Source organism: Danio aesculapii, chromosome 2, assembly GCF_903798145.1.
Source record: "Danio aesculapii chromosome 2, fDanAes4.1, whole genome shotgun sequence".
In the NCBI taxonomy this organism is placed as follows: Eukaryota; Metazoa; Chordata; class Actinopteri; order Cypriniformes; family Danionidae; genus Danio; species Danio aesculapii.
Genome location: NC_079436.1, coordinates 51,413,266 through 51,423,775, shown reverse-complemented (window position 1 = coordinate 51,423,775; position 10,510 = coordinate 51,413,266).

The following is a 10,510-nucleotide window of genomic DNA, read 5'->3' as shown; positions in this document are numbered from 1 at the left end:
TTCAAGGTTGGTGAACTCTGACCTGCGAAATTGCATCACATGATTGCATGAGACCAACCGAGGATCAAAACATGGACAGAAATGTAAAATATGGACCAATCGCTCGCGTTTTTTAATGTTTATTTATCTTGTTTAATCCCGCCCTTTTTCGCAGCGCTGTATGACAAAATTTTGCAAGCTCAAACTCTAGAATGACTGCAGCTTAAGACCTTGATTAGCTTGTTCAGGTGTGATTGATTAGGGTTGGAGCTAAAATCTGCAGGACACCGGCCCTCCAGGAACAAGTTTGGTGAGCCCTGCTGTAAAGCTACTGCATAGTCAGATTCAGAAAGCTTTATTGCCAGGTATGTTCACACATACGAGGAATTTGTTCTCGTGACAGAGCTTCTACAGCGCAACAGCATTACAGAGACAGGACAAAAACAGATAATAAATATATTTTAAAAAATAGAAGTAAGTAGTGAATGCAAATATACAAATAGACAAGTGTATGTACAGGTATATAACTATATACAATGTTATATGTGCAACTGTTATGTGCAAATTGGCATGTAAAGTGTGTTGTTAAATAAGTGTATATGTGTATAAAAGTGTATAGCAAGTAGTGATGTTGTTCCACAATTATTATCATCAAGTATTCATGAAATGGATTGCCTGAGGGAAGAAACTGTGTTTAAGTGATATTAAATGATAGTCATGAATCAACAGAATCTTTGATTAGTTTGATAGTTTAATATACATAATTTTTCAAAAATGGCCTAAATATTAAAGAATATCATGGCTGAGTAAAAAAAAACTGTTCTAACTCAGCTGTCATAATGGACCCATAAAAGATAATAATAAAATCTTCCCTAACACAGTTACATCCGTACACCACCCTCTGTTGATGTAAAAGCATGTCCCACCACCGCACGTTTTGCCCGTTGACTCTGTATCGCAATCTGCTCTGTACAGTTGAAAGTCCGGTAGGTCTGTCCAGAATGGCTTTGTTTAGTCAGGTTTCCGTGAAACACAGCGCAGCAGAGTTTAAAAGTTAAAAGTTCAAAGAGGCGTTGTGCTGGGTGTGAGGGGTCCAGAGTGATTTTGGCAGCCCTTTTGCTCACTCTGGATAAGTACAGTTCTTGGGGAGTAGGAAGGGTTGTACCAGTGATTCGCTCAGCAGTCCGAATTATTCTACGTAGTCTTTGGAGATTGTATTTAGTAGCTGAGCTAAACCAGACAGTAATTGATGTGCAGAGGACTGATTCAATGATGGAGGTGTAGAGAGGTTTCAGCAGCTCAAGCTTTGGGAGGTTAAACTTCCTCAGCTGACGAAGAAAGTACAGCCTCTGTTGAGCTTTTTTGACAATGGAGTCAATGTGAGTGTCCCACTTCAGGTCCTGAGAGATGGTGGTGCCCAGGAACCTGAATGACTCCACTGCTGCCACAATGCTGTCCATGATGCTCAGTGGCGGGAGAACAGGGTGGTTTCTCCTGAAGTCCACTATCATCTCCACTGTTTTGAGCGTGTTGAGCTCCAGGTTGTTGTGGCTACACCAGACAGCCAACTCCTTAACCTCCTGTCTGTAAGCAGACTCGTCACCGTCCTGAATGAAGCCACATGAAGTGTGGTGTCATCTGCAAACTTCAAGAGCTTCACAAAGGAGTCTTTTGATGTGCAGTCATTCGTGTACAGGGAGAAGACCAGTGGGGAGAGGACACACCCCTGGGGGGCGCCAGTGCTGATTGTGCGGATGCTAGATGAGAATTTTCCCAGTTTCACCAGCTGCTGCCTGTCCGTTAGGAAGCTGTTGATCCACTGACAGACAGAGGTGGGCACAGAGAGCTGAGTTAATATGGGCAGGAGAAGTTTTGGGAGAAGTTTCCGAGCTGAAGTCAACAAACGGGATCCTCACATAGGTCCCTGGTCTGTCTAGGTGTTGCAGAACATAATGCAGTCCCATATTTACTGCATCATCCACAGACCTGTTTGCTCTGTATGCAAACTGAAGAGACATGTATAACCGTCATTAAATGAAACCAATAGCATATATATATATATATATATATATATATATATATATATATATATATATATATATATATATATATATATATATATATTAATTCATTCATTTTCTTTTCGGCTTAGTCCCTTTATTAATCCGGGGTCGCCACAGCGGAATGAACCGCCAACTCATCCAGCATTTGTTTTACGCTGTGGATACCCTTCCAGCCGCAACCCATCACTGGGAAACACATTCACACACACATACACTGCAGACAATTTAGCCTACCCAATTCACCTGTACTGCATGTCTTTGGACTGTGGGGGAAACCGGAGCACCCGGAGGAAACCCATGCAAACACAGGGAGAACATGCAAACTCCACACAGAAACGCCAACTGAGTGACCCAGCGACCTTCTTGCTGTGAGGCGACAGCACTACCTACTGCGCCACTGCTTCGCCCTATATATATATAATAGGTAGAGACAAAAAACAATCATAGTAATGTAATGATAGTGAAAAGGACAACAGCAGAGATGTATAAAGTACTAGAGACCCAGACTTAAGTAAAAGTACAAGTACTCTATCAAAAAAGTGACTTAAGTAGAAGTGCTCTTTAAGCACCATACTTAAGTGGAAGTACTAAAGTATTCAACATTTTTTGTACATAAGTATTGCAAGTAGTTTATTTCAAAATTTACTACTCAAGTACTGAAAGCAAAAGTACAAGTATTGTGTGATGTAGTTGTTAAAGAAAGCAGTCAAAAGACATCATATTGTTTTGTTTATTTTAAATATCTTTTTTGGGGGCACGTGATTAAGCAGATTCTCTCACGCTTGAACCACAGATCTGACAGATTATAACAGCTTTAACACACACCTTTCAAAGTTGCGTGTCACAAAAACACTTCGTAATCCACTCAAAACGTTATTGAAACCCATTTTCGGAGCACAAATTACAGGTTGTACACGTTCTACAGGTTGTAAACATTCTACTGTAAGACACTGGTCGCTAAAATGGTGAAATGGTCCATGCAGCAGCCAAGATAGAGGTCTATAATTGTAACGAGTAGGGGTGTGAATTTACACTGGTCTCACGGTTTGGTTTGGTTGCGATTATCATGCCATCGATTCAGTTCAATTCGATATCTAAGCATTGACGATGCTTTCCATACATAATTAGATTTTTTCTTCACAACACAAGATTTTTTTAAATTAAAATCTTTAAAAATATTAATATTTATATATTATTCCTTTAACTGCCTGCTCGACCAAACGATTGACCATATTTTGACTGACCATATCTTTTTGAGAGGAGTACCTAACTTAACTAAACCTGAAAGCACTCGTCACAACATTGCTTCTACATTGAAATCAAAAACAAGGAAATCAGTCCTGACATCATGTGAACTGTTTTTGGTAAAAATTTGCAAGGTAAGCATATTTTTTGGACATATTACCCTCTAAGTACTCTTTACAAAGTTATGTTACTTGGTCCCATGAAAAATATTTAGTGTGTTTGTATTAATGTTTCAAAAACATGCTCGACCAAATGGTTGATTCGTCACTTTATGGTAAAGGTAGAAAAGCAAAACTAATGATTTCCATTCTGAATGGACTGTTTGCTGAGAAAACTTTTGATCATTTACAGAATAAATATGACACAGCTTGTTATTTATTCATGAATATAGATAATTTCATAAGTATATATTTTCAACACTTTTAGGATAGTTTTGGAGTAAATATAATGAATTTTTAGAACTTATGTGTGGAAATCACAACTTTCAAAGATGATTACCTCTTAAATAGCAAATACTTGTGTACCAGCATTAGCACGATTGTAAGAAATTGATATTTGATTGTTTGTTTTTTGTAGATATTTGATGGATGTCAGTAGTTTCTATGGTACAAAAACTCACATCGTCAGGCCTTTTTACCAAAGGAAAATCCCTTCACTGATGAGGTAATTCAGCATGTTCACTCACATACGTTCTCTCTCTCTCTCTCTCTCTCTCTCTCTCTCTCTGTCTCTCTCTCTCTCTCACAAACACACACACGTACACTGCCCTGCAGACACCTAAATGTACACTCTCTCCCTACACTCTCACACATTCATACACTCTCACACACACAGTTCTCTCTCTCTATCTCTCTCTCTCTCTCTCTCTCTCTCTCTCTCTCTCTCTCTCTCTCTCTCTCTCACACACACACACACACACACATTTTTGTGAATTGTGGGGACATAACATAGGTTACAATTGTTTTTATACTGTACAAACTGTACTTTCAATTGCTCTAACCCCAAATCCTATCTCTAAACCCAACCCTTACAGGACAGTATGTGTAGTTTTACTTTCTGACAAAAAAAAATATTTAGTATGATTGAATGTCATACATAATGTCCACATAATTCACCATCTCCTCGTAATATCTGTGTAATACCGATGTTGTTATACATATACATGGGGACATGCACACACAAACACAAATACATTCTCTCTCTCTCTTACACACACACACATACATACATACATACATACATACATACACAAACACACACTCACACTTTGGGAGTGGGATGTGTTGTAAAAAAAATGCATTGATTGTGTTAACTAGCGACATTAGTTAAGAAATGCAATAAAAAAATTCTATTGCTTTTTTCTTGGTGTGACAGTTAAAGGGTTATTTGTAATACTATACAATTTTGTTCTTTAATACAGCAGTAAGATATATGAACTGTACCCTTAATTTGACCCGCTCAAAGAAAACACTCTTTCTGAATGTATCAAACAAAACTCCAATACATGCACAGAAGACAGCATGAGCATTTATAGCAAATAAACTAATGTAAATATTCTCCCGCCTGCTTTTTAAACGCTGACAGGCGAGGTCTTACACCCCTTTGATTGGTTATTGTCTTCACCTTCTCAACAGAACGGGCTGCTATCGGCTTTAGAAATGAAAGCGTTGTTCACTGATGGCGGGAAGAACAGCCGCGGTTACAGTCTATATGTGTATAATACGCGGTTATCACAGGTAATCCATAATAGACACAGTGGAGAAAAATTGCACCTCATACACGCCCAGGTCTGGATCCACAAGTATCGCTTTAACAGCCAAGAGGAGAGGAAAGGTTACCTTACAAACAGGCCAGCAGGTCAAATGTCCAAAGTGAGAGAGGCAGAGATGGAGTCTTACAGCATTTCTTCGTAGTAGTGAAATAGCGGCTTGTGTGCTGTGCCGCCTTCACTCGCCCTCGCGCCTCCGTCCTTCGCCATAGTATTGCGACAACACGCATAGGAGATAAAAGACGTCAGTACGTAATAACCGGTTATGATCTATTACTGAACCGATATCAATCATTTTGACACCCCTAATAACGAGTAACTATGCAGCTCATATCGGAGTAAAAGTATTAAACTCATCGAAAATATGTACTTAAGTAAAAGTGGAAGTAGGAGAAACAAACAATACTCCAGTAAAGTACAGATACTGCCTTTTAGTACTTAAGTACAGTAGTGAAGTAGTTTTACTTCGTAACTATACATCTCTGGTTAAATGTCTGTTGAAGAAGCAGTGTCAACAAACATGAAGCAGACAGTCTACTTATACTCAAATGGACCATTACAATTACCCAAAATTTTGCTTCAATGAAAAACTATTTGGCATAAATTGAGACATGAATGAGAAATTTACTTTTCAGAGACACGATTGAGAGAGCTCATTTTAATTCGCATTAGAAAAATGTGGATAAAAATAATGCAGAACTCTCTTGGTTTCCCTCCTCTGGTCAACCTAAACAACAAATCTTAGAATCCACTGTCTAATGTATCAATAATCTCAGCACCAGTCGAAAATACGTTTTTAAGAAAATACAAAGTTGTTTTCTCCGTACTGCTTAATTTTCTTGCAATCTGTAGTTCATTAAGTGTGTTACGAATTCTCCATGTATGCCTGTCAGAGAGTATGTACACGCAATACACCAAGTACGCCAAAAGGTGGCACTGTTCTATCACATGTGGACATTTAGTGCAGAGGTTCTCAAACTGGGGGTCGCGACCCCTACGGGGGTCGCAGAATAATTTCAAGGGGTCGCGAGAGTGATTTAAAAATTGTGTAATTTTCAGTGATTATAATATATATTTTTCAGTATTATAAGTGAAAGCTAATATTTTCAGATTTTTCAAAGATATCACTGATGAATTCATAAAGTATTTAGGACACATTCAGGCAGAATGCATCTTTGCACTTGAAGCGCAGCACTCAGGAACAGTTTAAAACTGTTGTCATGTCAACTTGCTGCAGTAAACAAAGCCGGCAACGCTTGTCCCGCCTTCGCGCTCTTCTTATTGGCCCACTGCGCTAGACTGAATCATTCAGTCAACGCCTTCTGCCTTTAGATGACAGGAAATACAACCGCGAAAATGTAACGCGCTGAAGATTAGAGAATGAAAACACTGACAGATTTAGATTTAGAAACCAGCTAAAGCTACAAATAATGGCACATTTGATTACTGATCACGTGGTGAATGTTAATCCACCATCTACACTTTTCCAAGAGTGGATAAAAGAGTTTTATTGGGTTCAAGTCTGCTATGAAAATAACTAAAGCGTTCCTGTAAAGTCTGTGGGACGGAATTTTCAGGTAACTTTGCCACATCTACACAATTTTAAGCACGAGAGGTTCTGTTTAATCCTTTATTTAATGGCCAGACGCTGTCAGCTATATGTAAAAGTTAACACCACATACACCATCGCAAAAAGGCTTGCACTGACCAAAGATTAAACTAATATTGCAGCTCATGAAAAGAGCGGTATTGCTATTAAAATGATGTATACAAATAATAAGGTATATGTCAAAGCATCTGTGCAATATCAGACACCATCTGTAAGAACACAGTACAGTTAACGTATTGTTAACAGATTCAGTAATAAATTCATGTCAAGCAGTGGGTGCAGGGCCGGTGAGCGGTCCGTGTATCTTTTGGTCACTCAATTATGTTATAAAAATGTGTTTTCTTGTGATAACGGGATTTCATTGAGACATATTTTCCTCACGCATGCATATATATATATATATTTTTTTTTTTTTTTTTTGCTTGTTAGTTTTGATTAGTGTTGATTTCAAATGCTATAAATCTGTTTATAAAACTTAAAATAAGTTATTTTTATTGTTTGGATATGTTTTGGTAGTAGGGGGTCGCGAGTTCTTGAGGATCTTACATTGGGGGTCGCTGGCTTAAAAGTTTGAGAACCACTGCTTTAGTGAACTGATTACAAACATCATGCTTTAGTGTTGCATCAGCCATTTCATCTGTAAAGTTCGCTCGATTGCTCGCATTACTGTGACAATGTATGAGTGACAGACAAAGTAAGTTTAATGTTATTTGCTTATATACTGTTATGTGATGACTGAATCAACAGCAAACACTGTTTAGCAGTTTAAATCTGTTTATTATTCACGATCTGTTTATTGCACGCGAGTTGTGCTCTCGCATGTTCCTTGAAAGTGTAAAATGCTGTTCACTATAATTTGTATCAGCAGAGAAATATGTGTACACTTGATACTTTTGTATACTGAGATATATTTCAGTTTATTTGTTATCTTGTATAAGTTCATTTCAGTAATTTAATTTGTAATTCTATTATTCTTTGTTCTCAGCAACCTTGCATATGTCCATCTGAGCAATCATTAAAGCTTTATATATCATCTACTTCTGTCTCCAAGTTCTCTGATCGAAACCCTGTGGAGGTTAGCAAACATCGGTCTAGTAATTAATCCCTAATTGTAAGTGAGTCATATGTTGACCATTCTTTTTTGTAATGTGTTGTTTTGTGTAAAATGCAGATCTCCTCTAAACCTGATGATCTTGCTATATACTGCTCTATAAACGATGAAACGCTATATGTAAGTAAATCAAACCACAAATGCAATATCATACATTACAGTTAAGAGTCAAGTTTTTATAAAAGATCTGACATTTTAGTTCATGTAGATATATTGTACTTCACAATAGTGTATTTACTGTACAATTATCTTGCACTTCCAGGAGAGTCCAGCAGGAGGAAATGTTTACAGCACTGTGGGTCCACAGATTCTACTGTCTAACAGCAAAGAACTAACATGACTGCTTCTTTTAGCTTAATTTTATTCAATGTTTAACGGTGTATTCACACTTGGCTGGTCTGATGTATGCAGTGTACCTGTCCCATGCAACTCTTGTATTTCTTTGTTTGGAGAGAGACTCTGATTGGAGATCTTCTCATGACTGTTTAAAGCATGTTCAATGGTCTTTTCTGAATCTGTCTTATTAGTTGGAAAAAAATTTGTGGAAAACAAAAATCTTATTTCCCAAGTGAGAGTTCCCCTTCGGATGGGGAACTCCAATGCTATGTGGAAACTTCCAGTATGGGATTTCGTCAGAAACCAATCATCTGAAAGAGTATAAAAACGGGCCAATGAAATGCCAATGAGTTGGCGGCGTCAGCGTGCACTGCTGGCATCAATGTCAATCAGTCATGCTATAAAGACGCAGCCAGTGCCATGCTCGACATCCTTTCGCTTTCAGAGCCTTTCACAAAGCTTCAGAGAGAGTCTTTGAGGGTATCTCCAACCTGTGTCTACAGAGAGAGATCAAGAAGCAGCTTCTCCCACTCCAGAGCGCGTATACGCTGTGGCAGATGGTCGAGCTGGGTATTTCTCCCTTGCCTGGCGTCCTTTGGGTCCGGTCCTCCAAGAGCGGTTTGTATATAGGAAAAAAGCTTTCCTAAAAGAGCAACATGGTCGTGCAGCGCATCTTTTTCAAGACGTCACCCCGACCGTGCGTTTCTGGATGCGGTGGTTTCCTGTCCCCGGATGATGGGCACGAGCACAGCATTTCATGTCTGGGGGTCCAGTATGTTAATGCGGTGCTCGCGGGCAGTGCATGCCATCACTGTGATGTCATGTCTGTTGCGCAGTTAAGATCGCGGCTCACTCTTGCAAAAGAGCGACCCACACCAGTTGTCACCCCCACTGCGGTTGGCACTCGGGCAGATCTGAGGGTTACAGTGGGAGTAAATCTGCCGCCCTCGGGCTGCGGACCTCTCGCTACTCCACGCACTCCATCCAAGCTTCAGGTGAAGAGAAGCACTCCGTCCTTGGATGGTCGCTCTCTCACATGATGACACCGAGGGTCAGATGTCCATCGCTGCAAATGTCCATCCAGGATGGGCTGTCATTGTCTGTTTAGGGATGCGATCCCGCTTGCTCGCTCCCTCCGGGGTGGAGAGCGCGGCATTGGCATCTAAAAAGCAGAAATGATGGACGTGCTTTTTTCGGGCTGCTTAGACCGTGGGTCTGGTGATGGTTTATCCCCCAGCCCCGCGGCTGGAACGACTAGATGGGTGTTATGACCAAGACCTTCAAAGCCTCCAGTCCCCTTCTTCCCGAAAGTGCACAGTAAACTCACGCAGTCTTGAGGGCACTTTTTTTCTCCCCGGTCTGCGTGCGCTTCCATCTTCACCATCCTTGGAGGGTGGGCTGTCAAGGTCTGTTGAGGATTCGAACCTGCTCTCTCCCTCTGGGATGATGAGCGTGGCTTCGAATCTAGAAGCAGACTTTGTGGCTGTGCTTCCCCAGGCTGCTTCGGCCGTGGCTCTGGAGATGGTTTATCCCCCAGCCCCGCGGCCGGACCGATTAGAGGGGTGTGATGTGAAGGATGAAGGCAAGACCTTCTAAGCCTCCCCATCCCCTTCTTCCTGGATGGGCACAGTAGACTCAGTTTTGTGGCGTGGAAGTATGGAGACATGGAAATACACGTCCTTCAGGTCTATTGCTGCAAACCAATCCCGAGGACGAACGCATAGGGTGATGCGCATCTGTGTAAGCATTACGAAGCACAGCCTGTGACAACCGTTCTCTCACACTCCGTGAGCCATTGGTGAAACGCACTGATCCTGCAAGCTGGAAGGCATAGCGTCCCAGACTGGCAGTGTTCAGGCTGTTACATCCGGAGAAGGGGGAAAATGCTCTTTCATTGAGGATTTGATCAGCGGAGGAGTCAGGTGTTGGCCCGTTACGTTGTTGGCATGCCCACGTTCTGGGTATAGGTGCCTGCTATGCGTGATCCCCGCTGGCGATCCCATATGCTCACTCAGCCACGGTTTAGTCCCCCCTTCTAGGCGGGCTCGTGTCTTCCCTCCCCGCTAAACGTCCTTATGCATCGACTCCCCATCTCTGGGCTAGTCAACAGGTTGTCAGCAGGTCTCCCCTCTGGGTAACAGGTGAGCTCTGCAGCATCCTCCCTATCGGGACTGAACGCTTTCCCAACGTACTGTCATATTAAAACTTATTTTAAAACTTACTGGGTTATTGCGACTTCCCGAAAAATATAACTGTTCCTCTAATGTATAAATATTAATGTTCTTTTGCTATACTTGGTCAGCGCTAGATAAGAGTGTTTTGTTTCCACTGAAGCTGAGATCTAAGTGAAACCACAACAGCACACATAGAGCCAAATATACTCTAGTGAAGTTTCAGAT